The sequence below is a fragment of the Borostomias antarcticus genome (assembly GCF_949987555.1).
Source record: "Borostomias antarcticus genome assembly, chromosome: 6".
Taxonomy (NCBI): Eukaryota; Metazoa; Chordata; class Actinopteri; order Stomiiformes; family Stomiidae; genus Borostomias; species Borostomias antarcticus.
The window spans coordinates 22,067,364-22,082,985 of record NC_140239.1 but is presented as its reverse complement, the minus strand read 5'-3'; positions in this window follow the sequence as shown (position 1 = coordinate 22,082,985).

Sequence of the window (15,622 nt, the reverse complement as noted above, 5' to 3'; positions counted from 1 at the left end):
AAGGAAGTATTACTTGTGCGCTTGCTAATTTTGAGTTATACAACACCATTTTTGAGAGCATACAGTATACACTTGCCGATCATGCTAATGTGCCATATCCTCTCTCTATAAGATACATTAGGAAATTCCAAAGAATGTTATTTAATTACATAAATGATTATACTATACTGTAGATTGCTTCAATCAGAAAGTCTATTTTTTTCTGTAGTTTTGCTTTCAGTATACAATATAAGAACCTAAAAGAGAATTTCAAAGTCATAGTTAGGGATATAACAATAACCGGTATAATGATAAACCGTGATTAAATTTGATAAAATGTATCTCGATAAAATGATCATTAAAACTGTGTTTGATTGCCCCGCTTTTGAAAAACTCACTGTAAATACTGTCCAGCATCAGCCAAAGCTAGTCTCAAAGACACATTATTTTAGTGTTAATGCAAAAAAAGTGCAGTGCTAATTTTATACAAAAATTATTTCAGCGTGTGTATTGGTAGTTTTAGAAAATTTTCAGCACATTCTACATTACCGCGATAATAATACTGATAACCGTGATCATTTTGGTCACTATAATTATGATATGGATTTTTCACACCGTTACATTTCTACTCAGTGAAATTTGACTAACACAAATATGAACTTTTAGAAACTGCACTCCTGGCTGCATAAAAAAATGGGCCAGAAAAGGCTTCACAGTCTTGCAGTCATGTCAATTGAAAATGACATGCTCTGGCAGCTGAGTCACACAGTGATAGACCGATTTGCCACCCTTAAAAACAGAAGGTATTCTTTGATGCTTCCACCCACTAAGTACTCATCTCTCTCTCTCTCTCTCTCTCTCTCTCATGTACACAATTCCCAACACACTTATGAGGGATAACGATTTCCAAATTGACTATCTTTGATTTTAGTCTGGGCAGTTTGAAATTGATATTTGCATACAATACATGAGAGCTTTTGATGACTAGGAATTCTCTAGAGGCAAATTTGTAAAATCAGTGACAAAAAAAGCAAACACTAGGTTTGTTCTCCCTCTATCTCTGGATCAGTTTGCTCTTCCTCTCTATAGTATCTATTATCTCCAGCTCTGTCTCTGGGTCCGCTTGCTCTCTCCGACTCGAACACCTTCTGCCTCAGCCTCTCCTGCCCCAGTCTCTCCTTCTGCAGTCATTTAAGATAAATTCCAACATTGAATCATTATAACTGATCAAAACCCTGACGATTTATACCAAAATAAAATAAAAATCCACTCATTAGCTCCTAAGACCTATAGACCACTATATTCCTTCAGAATCTGCCGTCAGTCTCCTGCACTTCTCTCTCACCTGACTGTGGAATGGTGGAGCTGTCACCTCTCTGGAAGAATCTTCGTATATCCATCTGGTCAATATGAATTGATGGATATACCGGTAAAGTAGCGTTATGAGGGGCACTATGACATTTAGTTTTCACTGACATTAACTGTCTAAAATCAACAACATTCTATGGAGACAGACATTATTGTTTCGAAACACAAGCTTAGTCAAGGAAGACTCATCAAGCTTTTGTACCATTCTTGCTAATTCATCTAGCTAGCTGGCTATAACGTTAACTAGCTGTCATAACCTTTTGAGTTTAGGCATGCATCTCGACATTGCTAGCGTTATGTAGCCAGCTAACTGACCCCAGTCAACAGTGTTAACATAGCTTACAACAATATCCCCTACTATAACTACTTACAAACTCACTCTGTGTAAAGTTAGCATTAACTTTCACGGCTAAACTCGTGTGTGTGTCGTGTCACAATGCCGAGTGTTACGTTATTTGACAGAGCTAGAAGCGAGTAGAATACATGGATGTATTAATAGAACAGCAGAAAATATAGATAGATATATGGAGCAGCCTCTTCGCGAGCAGGGTCCTAGTGCCCCCGGGATTTACCTTCTGACGATAGGCTATTGTATGGGTCGAGACCATGGCCGTGTCCGAATTGCATACTACTTGCTATATAGTAGGCGAGATGCAGCATGCTGCATCAAAACTGTGCATACTGTATTTCGCCTACTATATAGTAGGTACTATATAGTAGGCGAAATCGGCGAAAAAATGGGCGTAAATGTAGCATAGTCCAGAGCATACTGTTCCGGAAGTCGAGAGGTGAAACGTCACTGGGCTGTGAGAAAAATAAAAAAAGATGGCGAACGAAGAGATCTCCGGGACCGCAGCGGGAGTTTTCAAATGTAAGTATTGACTTAATTTGTCGATGGAAAAATTATTTTTCCGGACAGATATCTTAGTTATAACGACACAGAGCTACAAATGCAGTTTTGTGTATATAGGTGGGGTAGAAATGACATTTCGAAAAAGAACGTCATGATAGCTAGCTGCTTGCATTGATCTCTGTGGTGGACGTTACGTTAGCTAGCTAGCCCAGTTAATGTTAATAGGCTGCTAACGTTACAGGTGTTCAGACGGCTCTTGCTCAAAACGTATTCATGTCAAATCTTAGATGTTTCTATAGCTAGAATCGAGAGAAACAGAGTAACATTTCCATGTAATATGACCATGATCGCTTAAGAAATGTGCAAGAAATGTCGAAATTGTGATGAGTTGTTAAATGGCTAACCTAAGCCACCGAGCCTAACGTTACTTGAAGTTGTTTAAACAATTGTCTGTTCATTCCATGATTTAAACGAGTTCAACTGTTCATATATCATATATTAATATTCATTGTCCCATAATACTTCTGGATGTATTACAGGGACCAACGACCACACCAGGGACGATGATCCTCTGGAGGACGGCTGCATGGGTGGCCCCCATCGCCTCTTCCAAGACCCCGTACCACTTCCACGAAGCGGCTGTGGCCTCCCCTCCCTCTGTGCTGACCCCAGTTCTGGGGCTCTTTAGGTCCTATGAGGTTAGATAACAGTTTTCTAGTGTCATACAAACTGTGAGTCCCTATCAATATCTTTGCTATCATGTAGCCTGTAGATCAAAATCACCTTGTACATGGCTACAAGGTTCTCTGCGTGCTTTATCCAGGCTGTCTCCGTCGTCCCCTGCAGCCCAGCTTCTAAGATGTAGGTCCTACATAAATCAATATCCAAAGTAAACAGGCCGCTGGATTGCTTCTGAACAACAATGCATACGTTAGTTAACTTACTCCAAGCCTTTCAGCGTGGTTTCTCTTCCCCGTAAACAGGGAAGAGTTGGCCGTCCTCCAGAGGGATGACCGGCTGATGTTGAATGGGGGAGAGAGAAGGCAGAGATGAAGGCTGAGTGGAGGGAGGAAAGGGGGTTGTTTAAGGAGAGGGAGGACCGGCTGATGTTGCTTCTAGAAGCCTCAGTCAAAAAAAACTGTTTTATCTTGTTCCATTATTGTTTTTGTTATTTTTTATTAAATGTATTTTCTTGAATTAAATTGGTGTTTGTGTGTCATTCCTTGTAATGTCTTCCCAGTCAAAGAACAAATGTCACTATACCTAAAACCAGTCATTAGAGTAAAAGAACATTCCTAATGGACATTGTAGTTTGCAATTAGGCATAAAAGACGGAACACATGTTGGTTCACAATGCTTCATTGGAATTATTCAGAGACGGTTATGAAAGCTTCAGTTTAATGTGTCTGACTAACGACTACTTGATAAGGGAGTTACATGTCCAAAGCGCTCTGCGTGTTGTAAGACCTTCCAAGTTACTGTACATGACCTGTAGACATATCAAGACAATGTGTCTGATGTGTAGATATTACACTTTGTTGAAATGTTAATACATCAAGAAGTAACCTTTACATGTATAATGGAAGAAACAACCATAAACATTTCTTGGATATTTTTATTACACAATGGTCTTCAAATATACTTTTGACTTGTTTATATTTGGTCAGATCATTAGCTTTCCTTGCAAAAGGTACTGACAGGAGAACGCTGATCTGTTGTCTCCCCCCCAAAAAATTAAACTGATTACTATGTACAGTGTTACACATACATTTAAACAAATGCCTCAAGGCTGCCTATAACCAACTGATCAGTGTTTAAAGCCTCAAGGCTGTCTATAAGGAACAAGGTAAAGCACACTCATGAACTGATAGACTGACTACTTATGGCAGGATGTGGGTAGTCGTGCTCACCAAGAGCTGGGATCCAGGCAGCTTGTGCTGGTGCTGCCGCTGCGAGACACTTTCTGAGGCCATCTCCAGGGTTGGGATGATCTGCAGCAGCAGGACCATGGCCCCCATCAAGGTCTTCAACCTTTAAATGGTTAAATGCAATTAGGCCTACTGTAAGTCGCTTAGCAGACACACAAAAGTGTCTGCTAAATAAATGACTAAGGTAATGCTGGCAAGATGACAAGACCATTGTAAAGGGTGAGTACTGAGAAAAGCTCTAAATGCAATGAATTATTATTATTGTTATTGCTATTATTAGCACCTCCATGGTCTTGCCCCATCCTCCTGACCATCACCAAGGTTCCTCTGTGTCGATTTTGACAATCTGAAGTCCCTCCTTGTGTCCAGCCGTCAAAATAGGTCCTCAGCAGGGACGTGGAGGTTGACTTGGTGAGGACCTCTGTCTTCCATGTGAGCCTACAGGGGGAATATTATTAGGGCAAACTTGAACTCATTTGTGCGTATGGCATATACTTGTCTTTACAATGTGATAATAGATAGATGTCATTATCTGTAGAGCTAAAATGTAACATTACAAAGCAGGCGTGTAGTGATGAGTAAACCCAGGTAAACTTAGTTACCCACCTCTTTAAAATGAGTTGAGTTTTATTGTTTTGCTTACCTGCCTCTCAGAATCTATTTAATATAACATCCCTGGTACAGATGTAACAGTATAGCTAGCCCCAAGCCAGCACATGCGGGGCTATCAACTAACCTAGCTAACTAGCGTAGCTAGCAAGCTAATGTTCAATATTTACCTCAACTACAAGCATGTCGAGAAGACCTCATGACGGCTCTTCTCCTTGCAGCGTTAACACGACTTCTCCTGGCGGCAGCAGCAGCCGCACATCCCATGACAGGAAAAGGCTACATTTTTGTGGATAATACACAAAATGATCACAGAAAACACCGGATAATTGTACCACAGCTTCGCGGGAGTAAACAGTATCGTATCCCGTCACTTCCGCTGGATGACTCGAGTAGCATGCTGTATTTTCTCGCATACTACACGCGTTTTGTGGAACAGTAGGTACTATATAGTATGCAGTATGCATACTATATAGTGCCTACTATATAGCATGTAGCAGGTAGTATGCAATTCGGACACGGCCCATGGATGTATTAACTGAACTGGATGCGGTGACTACGTTGACGCCTCGTTCTTGAGTGAAGCTTTTTTTTTTCCATCGACCCCTTTTGACATGCGCAGTTGTGTTTTTTTGCGTCACAGGCCTGCGCAGTTGTGCTTTTTAACCACGTGATTTGTTGACCCGGCCGTGTCCACGAAGTTTACACATTCATGTGGATGTTTAATGCGCGTTCACCGCTCCTCTCCCCACTGTATTGCGTGTCCCTGCATTAGCATTGTTAATGTTCCTGTAGGTGATGGTGCATGCATTTCGCAGCTTGGGCAGGGAAGCAGGGATTGAGAAAAGGACAGCATGGTGGTCAGCTAGGTCAAGACACTGTAGATCTGATGGGGTTGTACCAGTGGAGCACACAAGATCTAGTGTGTGGCCTTTGGTGTGGGTGGGACCTTTGATGTGCTGTGAGATGTTGAAGCAGTCCAATAATGACAGGAAACCAATGGCTGTGGAGCAGCTGGTATGTCCACATGGATATTGAAGTCCCCAAGCAGGAGTGTGGATGAGCACATAGTGCAGACAGTAATACAGACTAGTGCAGACAGTAAGACAAATTGTAGGGTACATCGTATGTTCACTAGAAATCAACGTGAATTGTGGGTATACGTGGGTTTGTAGTGGACTATATAGTGAATGCCTGTGTCCGAAATGCCTGCTACCTGCTATATAGCAGACGAGAAGTAGCATGCTACTTCAAAACTGTGCCTGCTACCTCTTGCCTGCTATTCTCGCCTGCTACCTCGCCTGCTATATTGGTGAAAAAAAACTGCGAAAAATGTAGCATAGTTCACAGAATGCTATTCCGGAACTACATCACTGTTCAGCTAAATTTTCATGGCCGACGCCGGTGACTGTCAGGCGGGGCAGAGCAAAGGAGTGTTTAAATGCAAGTATTGACTTAATTAGTCGATTAAATTTTTTTTTCTGTCAGATATCTTAGTTATAACGACACAGAGCTACAAATGCAGTTTCGTGTATATGTGGGGTAGAAATTAGATTTCGAGAACTAACAATGTTGTAGCTAACTAGTAGCCCTGTAGCCATGGAAACGCAACTTTACCGGCTAAGTTAGCCAGCCAGTGGAGCGGTCGTGTACGTAACGACGTAACCCACGCATTCCCGTCACCTGACTCGAGTAGCATGCTACATTTTCTCGCTTGCTATATCATTTTCGTGGAGTAGTAGGTACTAAGTAGCATGCTACTTCTCGCCTGCTATATAGCAGGTAGCAGGCATTTCGGACACGGCCAATGAAATTAACCGTTGAGAATTCGAACACTACAAAAAAAATGGCGGATGCCCTATATAGTGCACTATATAGGGAATAGGGAACGGTTTCAAACACAGCTAAAGTGAATGAGAAGCGTCAATGTTGAAGCCTGAAATACGTGTGAGTCGAGGGCTGTGTGACGTCAGAGAGCGCAACTGGGAGTACATCGATCTGGTATGAGTCAGTGGCGGTTCTAGAAAGTTTTACCTGGGGTGGCAAAAGGGTGGCATGCGGTTCCAGCAGGGGGGCAGAGGTTATCTCCTCCCCAAACACATTTCAACTTCAGAGATTTCAATTTCTGCATTCTCTGGTGACTTTTACGATATGAATCACATAATAAGATTGTAAAATCACCTTATCGAGCACTTAACCCAGTCCTTGCATGCAATAAAAACTTACAACAATTACAGTTTTATAGTTTTTAATAGAAATGATTTTCAGCTCCCATCATTCCCAGGACAGATGTGTTGTTTTCAGCCATTCTTTTGTATTCACCCCATGAAATCATTGCATCCACATGTGTCTGACTTAGCATGTACATTAAACCCACTATCCCTAAAAGTGGCCTTTTTCCAATTGGAATATCCATTTTCAGATGCGCAAATACTTTTAGGGGCATTTGAAGAGGCAAAATGTCTGCATACAAAGCAGTATGCTGCATCCTTGGATTGAGAATATTCCAGCCAGGGATGCTCTTTATACCACTCACTGTGGAAAGATGTTCTTGCCCCTCCTCATAAGGTTTGTGGAAAGGCGTTCAGATTTGGCTGCATCGGTCCATCAGGTCAGGTTTATATTTCGATACTTCTAAAATGAGAGAAAAGAAGCAATTAGGGCAATTAATTTACTACTGTATCAGTACTTACTAAACAATTCAACTGTCCTACTCAAATCCCATTCGCCCACTCACAGCCTAGTGTGAAGCACCTTGCATTAACTTCAACATCAGCCTAAACCATGCACAATTCTGAACATGTAGGCTACAGTAAGAACCAACACCACAGGCTACACTAGCCAATATCCGAGAACATGAAAGCCATGTTGTTATATAGAAATCTGTTAACAGTGAACTAATATACTGTACCATGAAGTCCAGCTGGACTTGTAGTATGGATCTGAGTGCCACTGCTCCTGTCGGTCTGTCCATCATTGTCCCTCTCTTCATCACTGTTCTGCTCTCCCCCTCTTTCTGAGTCACTTTCTTCTCTCTCAATGGCTCTGTCTCGGTCTCTGGTGTTTTGTTCTTCACAGTCATCACTCAGTTCTTCTTCATTGCTCATTCCTCCCTTACTCATGCTTTTCTCTTCCTTGACTGTTCTCCTGTCCCTTACTCTGCTCTTCACCTTTGTCTGACTCCCCTCCTCTCTTTGTTTTTTGGGGTTGAAAAAAGCTGGCTATATGTCACCACTTTTCAACTTCCTTTTCATTTTTGCATCTGCTGGACCTATAGTATTCAAGAAAGGGGGGGTTAAAGCCATGCCATACATTGTACTGGGTACTCGATTTATGAGCTAAGCTAGCAAGCTATGGCTGTAGCTTGGCAATAAGCAGTCAACTTTTGCTGTTGTAGATTTCGTGATTTTCTCTAAACACAGCACGCACACAGCGTCCTACCTATCCCCATCTCACTATGACAGCCTCATTATTGTCTCACTTGCTAACGTAACACCGGTACTGTGCTACTGACTGTAGCTAGCTACACAACTTTGTGTTGCAACTTGTTTCTGTGAGTTCCTACATCCCTTTTGTAACGTTTATTGACAAGAGCGCGCTGAGGACTGTGTCTCATTTGGTGCGCTAGCTAATAATTTAGTAGCCTACCATTTGACAACAGCGCACGCTGAGGGAAACGGTTGTCTCATTTCACTAGTGGTGCTAGCTAGCAAACGTTGATGTGAAGCTAGATACCCCCCGCCTCAGTATGTACACCAAAGAGTTTAGAATAACTACACCAGTCATGTGGTTGAGCACTTACATTTAACATTGTCAAACTTGACAGAACATTTGAATATTTTAAACATAGCAACAACAAACAAAGTATAGCTTGCTTACCTGTCACTCTGGAAATATCCTGTGGTAGTGAGGATCGCTCCCGTCACCGCGAAACGTTACGTTAGCCTAGTATTGTTGTGGTTTCGGCAGGTCAGTCAGGTGGGCGGGTACGGGTGCAACCAATTTTTTCTTTATTTAGGAGGGGGGGGGGGAAGTTAATTCTAAACTGGTGAGTAAAACGTTTACACGAACTACGGAGAAATATCACCAACATTTATAAGCTACATTTAAAAAAAGAAAGAAAAAAAAAGAAGATTCATTGCCTACAGTTAGGGTGTCAACTGGGGTGGCACACACCATTCCGTGCCACCCCGTAGAACCGCCACTGGTACGAGTTCACGGGTGGGAAGCATCCATGGTGGGAAGTTACGGGTTTTACTGCCATCCCAGTGCATTTTCACTTGTTGGAAAAACACGGGTTACGGGTTGCCTGGAACGCGCCATGACTATGAGACTGACGCTTGTAATTCCTGTCTCGCCACACCCTCCGGGCGCCTCGGTGGCGAGATATAAAAATTGAATGCACTTCTATAATGTCACTCCATAATAATCATAGAAACTGGAAAAATATTTGCCCCGAAACTGGCAAAACATTTGCCCCGTGTGAGGCTCGAACTCACGACCTTCAGATTATGAGACTGACGCGCTGCCTACTGCGCCAACGAGGCCTGTTACAGTTGGTAACATAATGTAATTTTCAATGTGCAACATTGTCCAATCAGTCATACTGATCGGCACAACAAAAAGTAATGGTTTCATGGCAAAAGCCGTCGGGCGCTGGTCAGAGGAGAGAAGGACGAGAATGGATAATCCACTGCAGAAGTACATGATTACCACAGAACTAAAGGCGGCCATCGTGAAGTGGGAAACCATTGCAATACAACAATGTATGAAAGGGAGGGATGAAGCAATGCTGACACCCAGTGGCAGTGAGTAGAATTACATGTAGTTTTACTCACTGCCACTGGGTGTCAGCATTGCTTCATCCCTCTGTGTCATACTTGGAGTGCCAGGCCTATCTGAACCCACATTAACCAGAGGCCATGATAACTTTAGGTTACTTGCCTGACCCCGGTTCTCTGATAACATAAGTGAAATGTTTCACCTATGGGATGCGCTGCGCAGATTTCTTGTAGGCCCCTACTGACAAACCCTTGAACAGTGCCCAAGAGGCAGCCATTCCCCGAGTAGAATGCGCCCTGAGGCCAGCTGGGGGATATATGCCTTTACACCCATAAATCATAGAAATGGCATCCATAATCCAGTGCGATAACCTCTGACTAGAAATAGGCTTCTCCACCCGAGGAGGAGCCCACGAGACAAGGAGCTGGGAGCTCTGTTTAATGGCACTGGTCCTATCCACGTACGTGCGTAACGCTCGTACAGGATATAGGCAATTGAGCCTCCGGTTCTCAGGCGAGGAGAAAGGAGGAGGTGGAAAGCCTGTAGCTCCATACGGGAGCGGACATGACTTTGGGCATGAACGCAGGATAAGACGCAGGTTAACCCTTAATAACTCAGTACCAAAATGTATGCACATTGGGCTGACAGATAGCCTAGTGCGTGCAGCTCACTCACACGTTTAGCTGCCCAGCTGGCATTTCAACGTTGATTCACAGGTGATTCAACGTCATGTGGCTATGTGAATCAACGTTGGATTAGGTTTTGATTTTGAAAGGTGAATTAACGTTGATATCGCGACGTGGTTCCAACATCTTACTCTTCAACATGGGTGAATTAAGGTCTTAAAATCACTGCTGAATATGTGTTGAATTTGAAAGGTGAATCAACTTTGAAAACTTTGTTTCAACGGCTTACTTTTCAACATGGGTAAATTAAGGTATTTGAGTCAACTTTGCATCACTGTTGAAACTGCAACTTTGTTTCAACTTCTTACTTTTCAATCGTGTAGCCACAGAGAACAAAGGCGTGAACTTTTGACAATTTTATTTTACATTAGAATCAAGATGCCTACAACAGCAGGCCTACAACAGCAAATGGGGTTGAATGGGGTTGCAACACTGACAACTGTGCAAATAGCAACATCAATCATTACATTACAGTCATTTAGCAGACGCTTTTATCCAAAGCGACTAACAATAATTGCATTTAACGTAGGAAGAGCCAATGTACTACTACTTGCCAGAACTCACAAGTGCATCTTCTTACTAAAACAAGTGACTAAGAGCATAATCTAGTGCTTAAGGCAAAGTGCCAGAATCGCAATCTAAAGTACAGTGCAATATAATATAATAAGTGCTTTATAGGTGGGAGGATTGTTGTAGTACTTCTTGAAGAGATGAGTTTTGAGCCTGCGACGAAAGATGGGCAGCGACTCTGCTGTCCTGACATCAGTGGGCAGTTCATTCCACCACTGCGGGGCCAGGACAGAGAAGAGCCGTGACCGTGTCGATCGACCGCAGGAGCCTCGGAGTGACGGGGCAACCAGTCGCCCTGAGGTAGCAGAGCGTAGCGGTCGTGAGGGGGTGTAGCGTTTGACCATGGCCTGGAGGTAGGAGGGGGCTGTTCCTTTCATTGCCCTGTAGGTTAGCGCCAGAGTTTTAAACTGGATGCGAGCCGCTACAGGGAGCAAGTGTAGGGAACGGAGGAGGGAAGTTGTGTGGGAGAATTTGGGGTGGTTGAACACCAGGCGAGCAGCAGCTTTCTGGACAAGTTCCAGAGGTTTAATGGCTGACGCCGGTGCCCCAGCGAGGAGGGAGTTGCAGTAGTCCAGGCGGGAGACAAGAATGTGAAAAATAAGTGTTTGTGGCACTGGCATGCACACACACAAACACATTTTGTGACATACTTCTACAGTATACAGCAATGCTACAGAAAAAGGCATTCACAGTCAATCTGCCGGCTGGTAACAGCTTTTAGCTTTCTAAACATACAACCTCTGCAGCACAATACAACCCAGGATGTAGCCCATGTTAAAACGCGAAAGCAAAACCAACTTAGTTAGCAAGCTAAACAATATATTAACCTTACAATCTACAAGTAGAGGCAAAAGTTGGACAACAAGGGAATGACTGGCACATTGCTTAGCTTGTATATAAGTAGATACTTGCTACGTCCAGCTAGTGCGAGACAAACATTACACACGATGCACCGCAACAAAATTTCGAAAGAAACTACGGTGTCCATAATAGGACATCCTCGGATGTGCACGAAAGGAAATTCGAATCTCATTCTTCTTCTTCCTTGGGTTTATGGCGGATCGCAAACAGCTTAAAGGTGCATACCGCCACCTACTGTATAAGAGTGTGCATCACCATGTCATCATCCTAGTGCTTACAGACTACAGTCTGCCCCACAACCGTGTGTCACCCAAGAAAGTAAATAGAGCCTTCCTGCCGATTCCTACCCCTCTCCCCTCCGTGCCCAGTAAACCCCTCAAAGTCCATTCCCGTCCTGCTTCTCTGACCTTATCCCGGAGTCTCTCTCTCTCTTCTTCATAGTTGGGACAGTGCAATAGAACATGTTCAGTGTTTTCTGCAGCTCCACAGTGCCCACACGTATCACTCCCCCTTTTCCCCAGTACAAACAAGGTGCCGTTCAGTCCCGTGTGATCAAACCTGAGTCTAGCCATGACGATTTCCTCCCTCCTGTTCTGTGCAGTGTAGTTCTTCACCATAACTGACTTCTGCACCCTGTGATACCCCCTCCCCTTCTGGTCTTCATCCCACCTCTTCTGCCAGAACTCAAATCCCTTCCTTCTAATCACCGCTTTCCCCTCTCCCTTCCCGAGCGGAACAGGCACCGAGATTACCTTAGTCAGCGCACCTTTCGCCAGTCTGTCTGCAGTCTCATTCCCTGTCACCCCCTCATGTGCCGGAACCCAACAAAACTGCACGTCTATCCCACCCCTGTGAAGCCTAAACAAACTGTGATACAATTCAATAAGTAGATCCTCTCTGATGGTCTGGGTGGACTGTATACTGTCCAGCACTGATTTGGAGTCCGTGCACACCACCACTCTATCAGGTCTGACCTCCTCCACCCACTGCAACCCAAGGATGACCGCCACCATTTCAGCCGTGTACACAGATAACATATCAGACAGCCGCTTGGAGAGACCCACTTCGAACCCCGGGACATACACTCCAACTCCCACTCTATCCAGTTCATCCTTTTACCCGTCAGTGTAGATCTCCACACACCCGTAGTAACTCGCACGCAGATACATGCCCGTGTTCACACCCACTTCACCCGGCAGCCATCCACGTTTTCTCTCCAGAACGCGCCTGTCCACGGTCACTTCAGGGAAGAGCCAAGGGGGCACCCAACTAACTGGGGCGGATCTAGTGAACTCTATCCCCTCCAGCCCATAGTCCCTCACTGTGGCTTCAATAGTTCACCCAAACCCAGTCCCCTGGAACCTATTGAATTCCCAGCAATCCCGCAACGTGAGCTTAGCAAGGTGGTCGTCCCCACACCCTTGCAGCCTAACCCAGTAGGCCAGCGCCAGTTTCTCCCGCCTGAGCTCCAGTGGCATTTCTCCACCTTCAATGAGCACCACATTATTGGGGGTAGATCTAATAGCTCCTAAACAGATCCGCAGAGCCCTGTATTGCAACCGATCCACTTTAAGCAACGTAGACTTAGCTGCCGCTGCATACACCACACCCCCATAGTCCAGAGCTGACCTCATCAGTACCCTATAGATGTCCAGCATTGACTGCGTTCCTGCCCCCCAGTCACACCCAGCCACAGCACGCAGTAGATTGATAACCTTTTTGCACTTGGTTTCCAAGTGGCGAATGTGTACTGCTTCGAATCTCATTCTTGTGCAAGCGCAAAATAAGGATTTGTGACCAATAAAATTTATTTATTGCAAAGATATATAAAGCAAAACCTTTGTTGGGCCACTTTTTACCCATATTGTGCATTTAAGGGCTATAAGGCAGGTTGAAGACATCATGTTGACGTTGTTGTACATCAACGTACAGATCTTCAACAGAATTTCAACGTTGATTTCTAAGTATTTTATCAACCTTTTTCAACCATTGAGCATTCAATATTGTTTCAAGGCTTAAATGACGACTGACATTAATCCAACTATATTTCTAAGTTGAAGGTCGGTCGTGTGCCAGCTGGGTGAGGACAGAGCTAACAACAGTTCTGTTTTAAAGGATAAGGAAACTGAATTTCATGTTTAGCCCTATTCCTGGCTTCCCTGGCATGTATCTGACTAGTACAGGTTAAAATATTTCTGTTTTGTGCAGTACAGAGTTCTGTGTCAATAACGTTGGCGCGCGCACCCTGGCTCGTTGCTAGCTATGGGCACACTCTAAAAACTCTAAAAAGTATGATAAGTGGATTTCAAGTTCAGGAATTACATGGTTTATGCTTACCAAGCTCTGAAGTTGTCCTGTAAACCATCTCGCCCATCATCCCAAAACCTTTGCGCAACAATCTTAGCTGGGCCAGACAACAAACTATTATTGGTATTCATAATTAACACAATACAGCCTATAATTCAAAAACAATGATGAAAGGAAACTTATAATTAAAATCCACGGCAGGACATAAACAAAAGAATAACATTTAGAAAGAAACAAAGACACATTAAACACCTACGTAACTCACCCAGCAACCGGTGTCCTTCCTTTTCCCTCTGGCTGGATGGTGGATCAAGGGAGAGCAGAGTGTTGTTGTTGTTGGTTCTTTCATCTCCCAGACAACCGGCTACTGGAAATCTGGCAGTTACGATTTACGGCAGTCGAAAAACAGTAATAAGTAATAAGATAAACAATACCTACCTGGATAATAGGTGCGCTTAACAAAACATACAAGACAGAGCCGAAACTCAACAGTAAACGACAAAACGACGAACAACCCCGTGCAGAGACAAGGAACACAAAGGACAAACAAAGGCCTACGTTAAAACAAAAAGCATATGCCTGCCCGGCTGAAACACCAGCCCCTTGGCTGGAAACTTTTGTAACTTCTAGTTACCCCAACCACCCGGGATAATGGGAAAAGACGTTTCACCCAGAAACACGGGTTGGGAAACCCAACCACTCCCGTAGCTACCGTAGGGACACACCCAACTATGCGGTTTAAATTTCACCTGCGACTGGCCAAAGGGGAGCTCACTCTGTGCTAACCTTGGAACATTCAACTCAAACCAAACCCAAACGTTATAACTACAGCCGACAAACAATCTAAACTGTACATCAACTGCAAGGGAGAAAATGAGTCACAAGACCAAAATTCCACTTCTTTGGAGGATAGTCCCGGTAAATGAAACAAGGACGAAGTCAAAGAAAAATGCTATATCACCAATCATACACCGCTATTGATGAATTACAACTCCTTAGATCGCCACCAACTGCCCCAGGGGTTTTGTTCTCACAACAACCCAGACCAACACAATCCAAAATGAAAACAAGGCAAATAGCCTACCACTCAAAACCATAAGAGGATTTGTTCAAAACATACCTGTGAGTTCAGGAAGCCAGTGGAAGAACAGGGGAAATAATCTCATTGTGCGCTCTGGCGCAAGAGAGAAGATTGGTTTTCCAAAAACCCACTAAGGATCCAGCACGTCTGCCGACCCATTCATCCACTCGAACCCGAAACAGCACAGAGTTCTCCCTATCCCATCCCCGTCGCCAATTGTAGTGGAAATAAATCTGATTGAAAGTAAAGGATTTGCCAAGGTTCGCTCAAAGAGGTTAAGTCTGATTTATTAAGAAAACATACGAGCGCAAGGACTTCAGGATAACGCACGTGAGTGGTTCATCCAACAGAAGTGAAACAGAAGGGTGTTGCGGGGTCTTATATTCAAGCAATACACAGGTATGACGCTTCCAGGGATTTGATTGGCTAACCCATCTGTACACGTCATAATAAATGGCAGACATCATCAACAATGGTCAAGATTTTAGACATGTGATCTTAGAAAGAGCGGTAAATCTTGAATATGTTTCAGGTAGGGACAATGGAACAAAGAAAGGTTACCCTAGGCCAGACTGAAAGTCTGGGGTGTGTCGACCTC